Raw genomic sequence first — 14,009 nt, forward strand, 5'->3', positions numbered from 1 at the left:
CCGTGGCGACATTGTAGCAGGATTGATGTGTTCTCCTGTGAGGCCTGGATTGATGTGTTCTCCATGGCAGCCTGGATTGATGTGTACTCCATGGCAATTGTAGCAGGATTGATGTGTTCTCCTGTGAGGCCTGGATTGAGGTGTTCTCCATGGCAATTCTAGCAGGATTGATGTGTTCTCCTGTGAGGCCTGGATTGATGTGTTCTCCATGGCAATTGTAGCAGGATTGATGTGTTCTCCTGTGAGGCCTGGATTGATGTGTTCTCCATGGCAATTGTAGCAGGATTGATGTGTTCTCCTGTGAGGACAGGATTGATTAGTTCTCCTGTCGAGGCATCCTACCCATGCAGTCTGGGACTCATGGGAAGTACCTCTCATCTGATCAATGAGCAGGGAAATGAAGTTAGGGACCATAGTAGTACCGATGGACGCATCATTGTAACTACCGTACTCCCTACGCTAGGATGACCTCCATTGATCTGGGATCAATGATACTGGTCTGGGACCAGTGGTAGGAGTTGTACCATACTATGACACTGACTTCGGGTCGGTTGAGACTGGTCTGGGATCAGTGGTACATACTCTGAGACTGACTTTGAGTCAGTGGAGGATGATATTGGTCTGGGACCATTGGAGTTGTACTCACTATGACGCTGACTTTGGGTTGGTTGAGACTAGTCTGGGACCAGTGGTACATACTCTGAGACTGACTTTGAGTCAGTATGATACATCCTCGATCATTTCTTCTTCTTCATAATTCGGACAAAAGCAGAGTAGAACAGAACAATGCAAGAGCAGAGCAGAACAGAACAAAACAGTACAGATCAGTGCAGGGCAGAACAAGACAAAGCAGAACAGGCAAAATAGAGCAGAGCAGGGCAAGGGTCAGACTGTACAAGGTAGTGCATTTGATGGATGAATAGTAACGACCGATAGACAGATTGCAGATGAAGTTCTCCATGGTTGAGAGGGAGCGTTAAAATTGGCAACCAGGGCAAAACTTCATGTGGGTCATCTTATTCATGGCTAATAATATTTTTATTAGATTCCTCTCGTCGAGAGGTGTAGGATTGATATAACGATCATCCAATTCCGATAAGTATTCATGGAGATATGAATTTATTTTGATTATGGAATTATTATCAAGTCGACCTACAACTCATGTAGGCTCAGAAGCCCAACAGTCGCATCTATTCACCCACCAACGTTGTGTATAAATATAAGAGGACTTTTCCTCATTTGGACTCACTCATCTCATCACATCTCTCTCTCTCTACTGCGCAGATATGAGTCTCTTCTCTACTGCGCTAAAATGGGTCTCTCTCTCTCACATGTGAAGCCAGAAGCTGTTGAATTTGAAGCTGTAACTGCAGAAGTAAAGATTGACTTGCGTGGCCTAGAAGATCTCCTCTTTGGAACTGCGCTGTAGGTTCATCTGAACCTCCTTTGAAAGCCACAACTTTTGGTGGTGGAATGAAGTCAATCCGACGAACGATTTGCAAGATATCGACTGCCCTAGTTTGATAATGAAGCCGCTAATGCTGATGCTACTGATCTAGGGTTTGCTACTGCTGATATGAATCAGATTTCTTGTACTATTTCTCTCTGTTGAATTACTGAAGATAAAAGAAGATTTGATCAAAGGGTTTCCCCACACATTGTGGGGTTTGTCCCTGGCTAGCCACCACATCTTGTGTCTCTTGTCTTGGCTTGTTTTCTGTCGATCGTTTAATGTTCTATCTGCACTTTACTTTATGTACATGTGATTGCTAATCGGTGGAATATAATAAGAAAAAGAAGTAAACTGTTATAAGCATAGAACATACCATAACTTAACAGCCCAAAAGGGAAAAAGAACAGACAAGCGCTGATTGGCTTAAAAGCCACTGAATGATAGAGACAGGGGCAGGCAGTGCTGAGACAGAGAGAAAACAGAGACAGAGAGCGAGAGGGAGAGTCTGTGTACTCAGAAAGACTTAAGGGATTCAAGCAAAACCCTATTGTTTGTTTCTGTTGTGTTGAGACTCAATTTGAACTCACATTTGTAAAAAAAATCTATTCTTGAAGACATAATAGAGAGGTCACCACTGAAAGCTGGACCAGAAGACGTAGCCCAAGAGTTATGGGTGAACTCCTTGATTATTTGTTGTGTTATGTGTGTGTGTCTGTTATGCTTTTCTAACTGCTCATTGTCTATATTATTTGCAATCTTTTCAATCCATTGCACTAAGTAATATAGGCAAATCCTACACATGAGTCTGTAAAACCTTAAAAGTAATCTAAGCTCTCATTTTTCAAATCAAGTGGTATCAGAGCTTTTGGTTTTTAGTTTTGTTAAGGTTAGATAAGCTTGTGCTGGATTTGAATGCTAACTAGGTCAAAGCTCAAACTAGGAGAAGGAAAACTTGTTGAGGCTAATCCAAAGATTAGAAGAGTCTATCCTCGGAGGAGAATGGCAAAAGAAACTCCATTGGAATTAGAATCTCAATTCATGGACAATTTTATGGCCATGCGAGCCATGGTGGAAGAGATGTATCGAGAATTTAAGAAGGGTCAAAGTGAAAGCACTTCAACACCCAAACAAGGCAAAGGAGCAGAGGAACTCTTCTAGTTGCCCATCCAGAAGGCAAAAGGAAAGGGGAAGAGCCTCCTCCATCATCTCCTCCACCATCACCTCCATCTTCTAGCCCTGAAAAGAAAAAGAAGAAAACTTCTTTGATTAAATTAGATGTAAAGTTTGATTTTCCAATTTATGATGAAGAATTAAATGCAGAAAAGCTAGATAATTGGATTAGACAGATTGATGTATATTGCAGGGTGCAGAACATTGATTCAGAAAGGAGAAAGATTCAGCTGGCTAGCCTTCGCCTTGGAGGAACTGCACTAGTGTGGTGGGAAGGCAAGACACAAGCTGATCTGAAGAGACATGGTAAAATTCTTTCTACCTGGAATGAATTTGTTTCTACCATCAAAAAACAATTCTATCCTCTAGCTTATATGCAGCGAGCAATGATGAGTTGGCAAACTCTTCGCCAATTAAAGGGCCAAAGTGTACAAAGCTATACCCAGGAATTTAGAAAAAGAGCTTTAACTCTAGGCATATCTCTAGACTCACCTGAAACTTTGTTGAAGTATATAGGTGGTCTGCATAGCTATTTGAAGCACAACATTCTCACGTTTAATCCCACTAGCCTAGATGATGTATCAGTTCAGGCAACACATCTAGAAGCTAGAGGCAAGAATGTGAACCCAGAGATTGGGGGATCATCAAAACCCTCTGCAAGCAAGAACAAGGAAAGGAAGAAGCTGAAATGTAAGAAGAGGAAGACAAACGTTGTACAGAAAGACAAGCCTTCATGCACAAATTGCAAGAAGGATGGACACGATGATGCACACTATTGGTCTTTGCATCTGGAGCTGAAACCTAAGAAGTTCGGTAGTAAGAAGAAGAAGACTGTTGCTGCTATTCAGAAAGACTTGGGGTCAGACTCAGGTGATGAAACAACAGTCATAGGCACAGGTATAAAAGGTAAAAATTCTGAAGCATCTACAAGTAATTCTGCACAATCTATTGATAATGAAGATAATGAGAGGAAAAGAGATGAGCTTTGTTGTCGCGCGGATTGACACGACAACGCTCAGATCGGGGGCTGTCACGCTGATCCCCGATCCCTCCGTTTAAGCCTGTCTCCCGCGGCTAAGGGGGGTAGACCCTGTAAGGTGATGGAGGCCAACTGCTAAACAGTTGGGCTGGGAGACGAGATGCACGATTGAAATAAGCACTAAAATGATTTGATGAATTGAGCAGACCAGTGCCTTAAAAGATCTAAATGATTACTAGCTAGATGATATAAGAACATGAACCACGGACAGCGATATCAGATAAAGAGAGCCATGCTTTAAATATCTAGTAAAACCACAAAGCTCTTCAGAAAAAAACAATATCCAGCAACCAAAAGAAGCGAATGCTTTAGACAACCACACAGTTATTGACTGGACAGGATATGCAGCTAAAATTCATGCCTCAACAACTTTTGAATCTGAACATAAGTAACTGGATCTGGCAAGCAAGGAACTTCTCCACAAGATTTTTTATATTTTTTTTTTTTTTTTAAAGTTAAAAGAAAATGAAATCTAAAATCTATCTAAAACTAGACTATTCTAAACATAAAACTAAATCCTAAAAAAAAATTATAAATAAATCCCCTTTTTTTTTTCTTTTTTTTTTTTAATGAAAATAAAATGATCTAAACAAAATTAAAAAAAAAAAAAAAACTAAAATCTAAAAATTATATATATATATTTTTTTTTATTTTTTTTTTTTATGTCAATTTAAAATCCTAAACTAAAACCAAAGATTTAAATTACAAAATTAAACTAAAAATTTAAAATTTATCTAAAATCGTAACTATGCAAAAGCTAAACTAAATTAAATAAGAAAAAAAAAGAAATTGAAACTCTATTTAAAAAAAACTAAAATCTAAAACATAAGATATAAAACTATACAAAAAACTAAAAAAAATTTAAATGAAATTCGAAATTCAATCTACGCTAACCTATTTGAAATCTATGAAACTAATACGTGAGACCTAGATCGAATTAGAAAAACACGATTACGCTAATCCGGGAATGCACAAAACGATTTGGAACCGACTTGAAATTTGGAGTAAATGGAGTGTAAACCCTACGCACGCCCAAACCAAAAAAAATTTAGACAATACGCAGACGCATACGCTAACACTGGAGATTTCGACCTGGCCACGCGAGAAATCACTGAGGAAAATCAAATGCGATTCATGACAGCAGAACCTTAGCTCTGAGAGGAGAAATTGATGCGTAAATGAGAGAAACCGACGGCTTTTGGAACAAAATCGATTTAAGCTTGCAATCATATGCAAAGGCAGCGGCGAAAAAAAAATATTAGACAGACTGCGATGGTATTCAGATAACAACCCGAAAATAGAAACGGAAAAACCACTGGGTCGTAACCCTGAAAAATCCGAAAGTTTGAATATGCATAAGATTTCAATGCGTAAACGAAAATCGTTTGAAACTCATCTGAGCGTGGTTTGCCTGGTTTGATGAAATTGCTCAATACGTTACACCAGAAATCAAATCACAAATTACTCAAATCGAAAACCTAAGTTGTGTATACATTCACGCTTCCATTATGCTTCAAAAATTTCTCTGTCGTTTTTCAGTGATGTGCTTGCAGGTTAATGAAGACAGCAGGGTTTTGGAAATACCTGGGATGATTTAACCATACAGAAAGCAACCTCATTCACGTTTAGTTCTCACGTTGATGCAGCGGTGGATGTAAGCCAGTTCACCAATTTACAAATTTGTCGAATGCCAAAATAAAAAAAAAGGCTGTAACCCTGATGACAGATATCCTGCAGAAAAAGAAATTTGGCAGATACACAGAATTTTGCAATAACCCTTTAAAATTTACCCAAAGTCACAAAAATTTATAGCTCTGGTACAGCTAGATTTGACAATAATTGCAGTAATGTTTTCAATATATCAGAATTTTGAACTTTGTTGTGAACAGACAAAAAAATCTCTCATGTAAAACAGAAAATAAACTCTTAATGATTAACCCAGGGCCAAAATCAGCTAGGCTCTGCAAAGAAAAGCCTGTGGGAGTCGGCTGGTTCAGCCCAGAACTTCCCCAAACGCCCACAAATACCCTTCACCTAAAGATTTCCTACACACCTCAAGCAAACATCAGTAAAGAGGGCAAGAAATGCTGCTAGATTTCAAGAAATAATGGAGATACCTGCCATTATTCCAGAAACCCTACAGCATTCAAACCCTAGTACGTGAGCAAGATACCTGTACTCACAATACTCTGAAAACAAGCTATTATTAACTGCTGAAAACTGAAATATGCAGAAAACTAAAAATCTCACAGCAATTCCAGAGAGTAACACCAGCCAGTTTTGAACCCCAAAGTCTTCTTTATTAATCAGAAAATCAGATTACAAGAGAGCTTTTTCAGTACAGACTCACAGGTCAGGTAAACCTTTGAACCGACCCCTAGCACCCTACTTAAAGAAAATGTCTCCAACGGCTAGTTCGAGTGATCCATGTAGAAATGATCTCGACCGTTGATGAGGATCAAGACATCTCTTGATCTCATCCGTCGATTTATTAACTTAAAATATTATTATTTTATTAGTTAGGATTTTTTCTCTATTTTATGATTTTTTTTTTTTTTTTATTATTTTATTATTTTTTAAATTTTTTAATTTTAAAACTTTTTAAAAAAAATTTTTATTTTATTTTTTATTAAATGGATCATCGAACTAAGCCTTCAGAAACATCGCCTAGGACCTAGGACTTAGGACTCATGAGGGGATTTAAAACATTTCTCAACCCTCAAGACACATTTCATGATGACTTTTTACAATTTACATCTCAAAGGGATGAACCCACTTAATACAGACCCTCATAAAACACCCAGTTCTGCGACACAACTATAATCTAGCAGATTAACACACTAAGATTCTCCTAAAGTTCTAATGACAAAATCCATCCCGGCTTTGGGGTCAGGTTTGAAGGAAAACTCTACCGATCCGTGGATCGGTGAGACGAAAAACCTTCCGGGACGTAGATTATCATTAGAAAGTTAGGTCCACCTAGGCAATTTTACATACATGACTCTGATCTGCTTAGATTATTTACAATTAATACATGCAGACCGGGTTTACAATTAGAAAGATCAAGTTGCTGATGATGGCAGGATGGCACGGACATGCTGATCAGGTGCTGCCCCCTTTTGCCAAGAAAAGGGGGGTGTACTGCATGGGCAGTTGACCGGTAGTGGTCAACATCTGGCTCTACTTGGGGACACATTGCTGCTTGCAAGAATGTAAGAATCCAGAATCTGCATCCATACAACACAAAAATAAGTAGCGTCCATCCATAAATCAGCATATACATTAAGCACAGGAAAGAAAAAAGCTCTTCATTTATTAACTATCTAAAGCAGAAATGAAAAATGCGGAAAAAACAAGGAGTAGGGTTAGAAATACGATACAAAAGATGCCCCATGGCATCATATGTGTTCAATATAGTGCATACTGAGCATTTGCCTGCTTTCAGGCAAATCTGTCGGCTGCTTGTCGGATGTGCCATGTCCAATTTTGCATATGGTAGGACTCTTTCCTATCCGAAAATCAAGCTGCTCACGGCCGTCTGATGTATCAAATCTTCGTCTTATCTTCTTTCTCTTGCGCTTTTTCTTTCTGGCTGGTTGAATTACTGATGACCTGGTACTTTCTGTTTCAAAACTATCAGATGAAGTATGTAAGATATGTGTGCTATGTCTTTCTGTGTCTTGCATCTGATTTTTATCGTTTTTAAGCTTATCTGGATCACCTTCAATCAACCATCTTTCAATTGAACCAATGACCTCCTCATAATAAGATGGAGCTTGTTGCAACAAATGAGAAGGCTCCTGATCTATTGATGTCACCTGGTTTCTCTCATTTTCCAATTGCTGAAACCTTTGAACTTGTATTTTATATGCATCTATCTGACTAGAGTGTTCAACCTTTATAGCACTAATTTGTCTGGCATGGTGCTCTTGCATATCTTTTATTACTTTAACATTTTCTTCCTTTATGTTCATCAAGCAACGCTGTATGGAATTTATTTCTTTTCTGTGATTCGCTTGCATGTCAGCCAACTGATTATTATGATTGAATGTCATGATAGTCATTTCCTCATCCATAGTGAATAACTTATTTTGCATAGAGTCAATTTCCCTATCATGATCAGTTTTCATGGTCACCATATTTTCCTCTAAGACTGACATCTTGCTTTGTATGCTTCTAATTTCTATTTCACATTTAGTTTTTATGGCCTCAATTTCCTTAGCATGCTGATTTTGCGTGACCTCAATCTCCCTATTACGTTTTTCCAGATGGGTGCATAAAGTTTTGACATCATTGATGTAATTAGTTTGATTGCTTTCCATATTTTTCACCAGCATCATTAAATCTTGTATTATTTGCTTTTGCTCCTCCTTTTCATTGTTATGAACTTGATCTGCAATATTTCCGGTGGATGACACATTCTGACATGAAGAGTCGTCTGGGGATCTTTCACCATCCGTTGGACCTCTTATTAAACTATTTTTATTCTGTCGCACAATTTTAGAGGCAGAAGGCAAGCTGTTTGAACTTTGGATAACCATATTTATCTTTAAAAGCATCAATAATGTCTTCAAAAGAAGTGAAAGATTCCTTAGGAAAACTGTTAAACCAATTCAAAGCATCATCTTCTAAAGAAAGGACAAAAAGACGCATTTTGATATCTTCATGATTAAATTGAGGGGATCTGCAATATATGATCATGATGCGATCAAACAAGCCTAGATGCCTTCTAACAGCGATTGGATCACCACCTGAAAAAATAGGTAATTTAGAAATGGCCTCTTCTGGAAAATCATGGAGATGGTGAATAAAACGACATTGTTTAAATGAATAATCCATGATAAATAATAAGGGATCAGATGGATGATAGAACTAGCTCTTTGCTCAAGAAAATCAAAAGATGAAAGAAGTGGAGTCGCCACTTGAACAATGAATCTGATTCTAAGATCCAAAAAGTAACCACAAGCAGATATGAGGAAAGCTTCTTGTCTGGGAAAAATGAGAAAGTGGAGTCGCCACCCAAACAAGAAACAAAACCGAAGAGATGCTGCTGATATGTGATGAAAAGATGCCAAAATATTGAATCTGCCAACTCAAAATGAGAGATGAGGAAGATGAGAAGGTGAATGTCGATGAAACCCCAGGAACAGAAAAACTCTGTCCCCGGCAACGGCGCCAAAAAATGTTGTCGCGCGGATTGACACAACAACGCTCAGATCGGGGGCTGTCACTCTGATCCCCGATCCCTCCGTTTAAGCCTGTCTCCCGCGGCTAAGGGGGGTAGACCCTGTAAGGTGATGGAGGCCAACTACTAAACAGTTGGGCTGGGAGACGAGATGCACGATTGAAATAAGCACTAAAATGATTTGATGAATTGAGCAGACCAGTGCCTTAAAAGATCTAAATGATTACTAGCTAGATGATATAAGAACATGAACCACGGACAGCAATCATCAGATAAAGAGAGCCATGCTTTAAATATCTAGTAAAACCACAAAGCTCTTCAGAAAAAAACAATATCCAGCAACCAAAAGAAGCGAATGCTTTAGACAACCACACAGTTATTGACTGGACAGGATATGCAGCTAAAATTCATGCCTCAACAACTTTTGAATCTGAACATAAGTAACTGGATCTGGCAAGCAAGGAACTTCTCCACAAGATTTTATATATATATATATATATATATATATATATATATATTTTTATTTTTTATTTTTTTTTTTAAAGTTAAAAGAAAATGAAATCTAAAATCTATCTAAAACTAGACTATTCTAAACATAAAACTAAATCCTAAAAAAAAAATTATAAATAAATCCCCTTTTTTTTTTCTTTTTTTTTTTTAATGAAAATAAAATGATCTAAACAAAATTAAAAAAAAAAAACTAAAATCTAAAAATTATATATATTTTTTTTTTATTTTTTTTTTTATGTCAATTTAAAATCCTAAAAAAAAATCCTAAACTAAAACCAAAGATTTAAATTACAAAATTAAACTCAAAATTTAAAATTTATCTAAAATCGTAACTATGCAAAAGCTAAACTAAATTAAATAAGAAAAAAAAAGAAATTGAAACTCTATTTAAAAAAACTAAAATCTAAAACATAAGATATAAAACTATACAAAAAACTAAAAAAAATTTAAATGAAATTCGAAATTCAATCTACGCTAACCTATTTGAAATCTATGAAACTAATACGTGAGACCTAGATCGAATTAGAAAAACACGATTACGCTAATCTGGGAATGCACAAAACGATTTGGAACCGACTTGAAATTTGGAGTAAATGGAGTGTAAACCCTACGCACGCCCAAACCAAAAAAAATTTAGACAATACGCAGACGCATACGCTAACACTGGAGATTTCGACCTGGCCACGCGAGAAATCACTGAGGAAAATCAAATGCGATTCATGACAGCAGAACCTTAGCTCTGAGAGGAGAAATTGATGCGTAAATGAGAGAAACCGACGGCTTTTGGAACAAAATCGATTTAAGCTTGCAATCATATGCAAAGGCAGCGGCGAAAAAAAAAGATTAGACAGACTGCGATGGTATTCAGATAACAACCCGAAAATAGAAACGGAAAAACCACTGGGTCGTAACCCTGAAAAATCCGAAAGTTTGAATATGCATAAGATTTCAATGCGTAAACGAAAATCGTTTGAAACTCATCTGAGCGTGGTTTGCCTGGTTTGATGAAATTGCTCAATACGTTACACCAGAAATCAAATCACAAATTACTCAAATCGAAAACCTAAGTTGTGTATACATTCACGCTTCCATTATGCTTCAAAAATTTCTCTGTCGTTTTTCAGTGATGTGCTTGCAGGTTAATGAAGACAGCAGGGTTTTGGAAATACCTGGGATGATTTAACCATACAGAAAGCACCCTCATTCACGTTTAGTTCTCACGTTGATGCAGCGGTGGATGTAAGCCAGTTCACCAATTTACAAATTTGTCGAATGCCAAAATCAAAAAAAACGCTGTAACCCTGATGACAGATATCCTGCAGAAAAAGAAATTTGGCAGATACACAGAATTTTGCAATAAACCCTTTAAAATTTACCCAAAGTCACAAAAATTTATAGCTCTGGTACAGCTAGATTTGACAATAATTGCAGTAATGTTTTCAATATATCAGAAATTTTGAACTTTGCTGTGAACAGACAAAAAAATCTCTCATGTAAAACAGAAAATAAACTCTTAATGATTAACCCAGGGCCAAAATCAGCTAGGCTTTGCAAAGAAAAGCCTGTGGGAGTCGGCTGGTTCAGCCCAGAACTTCCCCAAACGCCCACAAATACCCTTCACCTAAAGATTTCCTACACACCTCAAGCAAACATCAGTAAAGAGGGCAAGAAATGCTGCTAGATTTCAAGAAATAATGGAGATACCTGCCATTATTCCAGAAACCCTACAGCATTCAAACCCTAGTACGTGAGCAAGATACCTGTACTCACAATACTCTGAAAACAAGCTATTATTAACTGCTGAAAACTGAAATATGCAGAAAACTAAAAATCTCACAGCAATTCCAGAGAGTAACACCAGCCAGTTTTGAACCCCAAAGTCTTCTTTATTAATCAGAAAATCAGATTACAAGAGAGCTTTTTCAGTACAGACTCACAGGTCAGGTAAACCTTTGAACCGACCCCTAGCACCCTACTTAAAGAAAATGTCTCCAACGGCTAGTTCGAGTGATCCATGTAGAAATGATCTCGACCGTTGATGAGGATCAAGACATCTCTTGATCTCATCCGTCGATTTACTAACTTAAAATATTATTATTTTATTAGTTAGGGTTTTTGCTCTATTTTATGATTTTTTTTTTTTATTATTATTTTATTATTTTTTAAATTTTTTAATTTTAAAACTTTTTAAATTTTTTTTTTATTTTATTTTTTATTAAATGGATCATCGAACTAAGCCTTCAGAAACATCGCCTAGGACCTAGGACTTAGGACTCATGAGGGGATTTAAAACATTTCTCAACCCTCAAGACACATTTCATGATGACTTTTTACAATTTACATCTCAAAGGGATGAACCCACTTAATACAGACCCTCATAAAACACCCAGTTCTGCGACACAACTATAATCTAGCAGATTAACACACTAAGATTCTCCTAAAGTTCTAATGACAAAATCCATCCCGGCTTTGGGGTCAGGTTTGAAGGAAAACTCTGCCGATCCGTGGATCGGTGAGACAAAAAACCTTCCGGGACGTAGATTATCATTAGAAAGTTAGGTCCACCTAGGCAATTTTACATACATGACTCTGATCTGCTTAGATTATTTACAATTAATACATGCAGACCGGGTTTACAATTAGAAAGATCAAGTTGCTGATGATGGCAGGATGGCACGGACATGCTGATCAGGTGCTGCCCCCTTTTGCCAAGAAAAGGGGGGTGTACTGCATGGGCAGTTGACCGGTAGTGGTCAACATCTGGCTCTACTTGGGGACACGTTGCTGCTTGCAGGAATGTAAGAATCCAGAATCTACATCCATACAACACAAAAATAAGTAGCGTCCATCCATAAATCAGCATATACATTAAGCACAGGAAAGAAAAAAGCTCTTCATTTATTAACTATCTAAAGCAGAAATGAAAAATGCGGAAAAAACAAGGAGTAGGGTTAGAAATACGATACAAAAGATGCCCCATGGCATCAGATGTGTTCAATATAGTGCATACTGAGCATTTGCCTGCTTTCAGGCAAATCTGTCGGCTGCTTGTCGGATGTGCCATGTCCAATTTTGCATATGGTAGGACTCTTTCCTATCCGAAAATCAAGCTGCTCACGGCCGTCTGATGTATCAAATCTTCGTCTTATCTTCTTTCTCTTGCGTTTTTCTTTCTGGCTGGTTGAATTACTGATGACCTGGTACTTTCTGTTTCAAAACTATCAGATGAAGTATGTAAGATATGTGTGCTATGTCTTTCTGTGTCTTGCATCTGATTTTTATCGTTTTTAAGCTTATCTGGATCACCTTCAATCAACCATCTTTCAATTGAACCAATGACCTCCTCATAATAAGATGGAGCTTGTTGCAACAAATGAGAAGGCTCCTGATCTATTGATGTCACCTGGTTTCTCTCATTTTCCAATTGCTGAAACCTTTGAACTTGTATTTTATATGCATCTATCTGACTAGAGTGTTCAACCTTTATAGCACTAATTTGTCTGGCATGGTGCTCTTGCATATCTTTTATTACTTTAACATTTTCTTCCTTTATGTTCATCAAGCAACGCTGTATGGAATTTATTTCTTTTCTGTGATTCGCTTGCATGTCAGCCAACTGATTATTATGATTGAATGTCATGATAGTCATTTCCTCATCCATAGTGAATAACTTATTTTGCATAGAGTCAATTTCCCTATCATGATCAGTTTTCATGGTCACCATATTTTCCTCTAAGACTGACATCTTGCTTTGTATGCTTCTAATTTCTATTTCACATTTAGTTTTTATGGCCTCAATTTCCTTAGCATGCTGATTTTGCGTGACCTCAATCTCCCTATTACGTTTTTCCAGATGGGTGCATAAAGTTTTGACATCATTGATGTAATTAGTTTGATTGCTTTCCATATTTTTCACCAGCATCATTAAATCTTGTATTATTTGCTTTTGCTCCTCCTTTTCATTGTTATGAACTTGATCTGCAATATTTCCGGTGGATGACACATTCTGACATGAAGAGTCGTCTGGGGATCTTTCACCATCCGTTGGACCTCTTATTAAACTATTTTTATTCTGTCGCACAATTTTAGAGGCAGAAGGCAAGCTGTTTGAACTTTGGATAACCATATTTATCTTTAAAAGCATCAATAATGTCTTCAAAAGAAGTGAAAGATTCCTTAGGAAAACTGTTAAACCAATTCAAAGCATCATCTTCTAAAGAAAGGACAAAAAGACGCATTTTGATATCTTCATGATTAAATTGAGGGGATCTGCAATATATGATCATGATGCGATCAAACAAGCCTAGATGCCTTCTAACAGCGATTGGATCACCACCTGAAAAAATAGGTAATTTAGAAATGACCTCTTCTGGAAAATCATGGAGATGGTGAATAAAACGACATTGTTTAAATGAATAATCCATGATAAATAATAAGGGATCAGATGGATGATAGAACTAGCTCTTTGCTCAAGAAAATCAAAAGATGAAAGAAGTGGAGTCGCCACTTGAACAATGAATCTGATTCTAAGATCCAAAAAGTAACCACAAGCAGATATGAGGAAAGCTTCTTGTCTGGGAAAAATGAGAAAGTGGAGTCGCCACCCAAACAAGAAACAAAACCGAAGAGATGCTGCTGATATGTGATGAAAA

The 14,009-nt window shown here is 37.3% G+C and overlaps 1 protein-coding gene across 2 annotated transcripts in view; it reads right to left on the reverse strand.

Annotated features, from left to right (window-relative positions):
• The window catches only part of LOC149232964 (2-alkenal reductase (NADP(+)-dependent)-like), a 181,081-nt gene that overhangs the window by 36,311 nt on the left and 130,761 nt on the right, over positions 1–14,009 (reverse strand). The window lies entirely within an intron of this gene.

The sequence above is a fragment of the Pinus tabuliformis genome, chromosome J (genome assembly GCF_031772625.1).
Source record: "Pinus tabuliformis cultivar Carrire ecotype Pingquan chromosome J, CPIR1, whole genome shotgun sequence".
In the NCBI taxonomy this organism is placed as follows: domain Eukaryota; kingdom Viridiplantae; phylum Streptophyta; class Pinopsida; order Pinales; family Pinaceae; genus Pinus; species Pinus tabuliformis.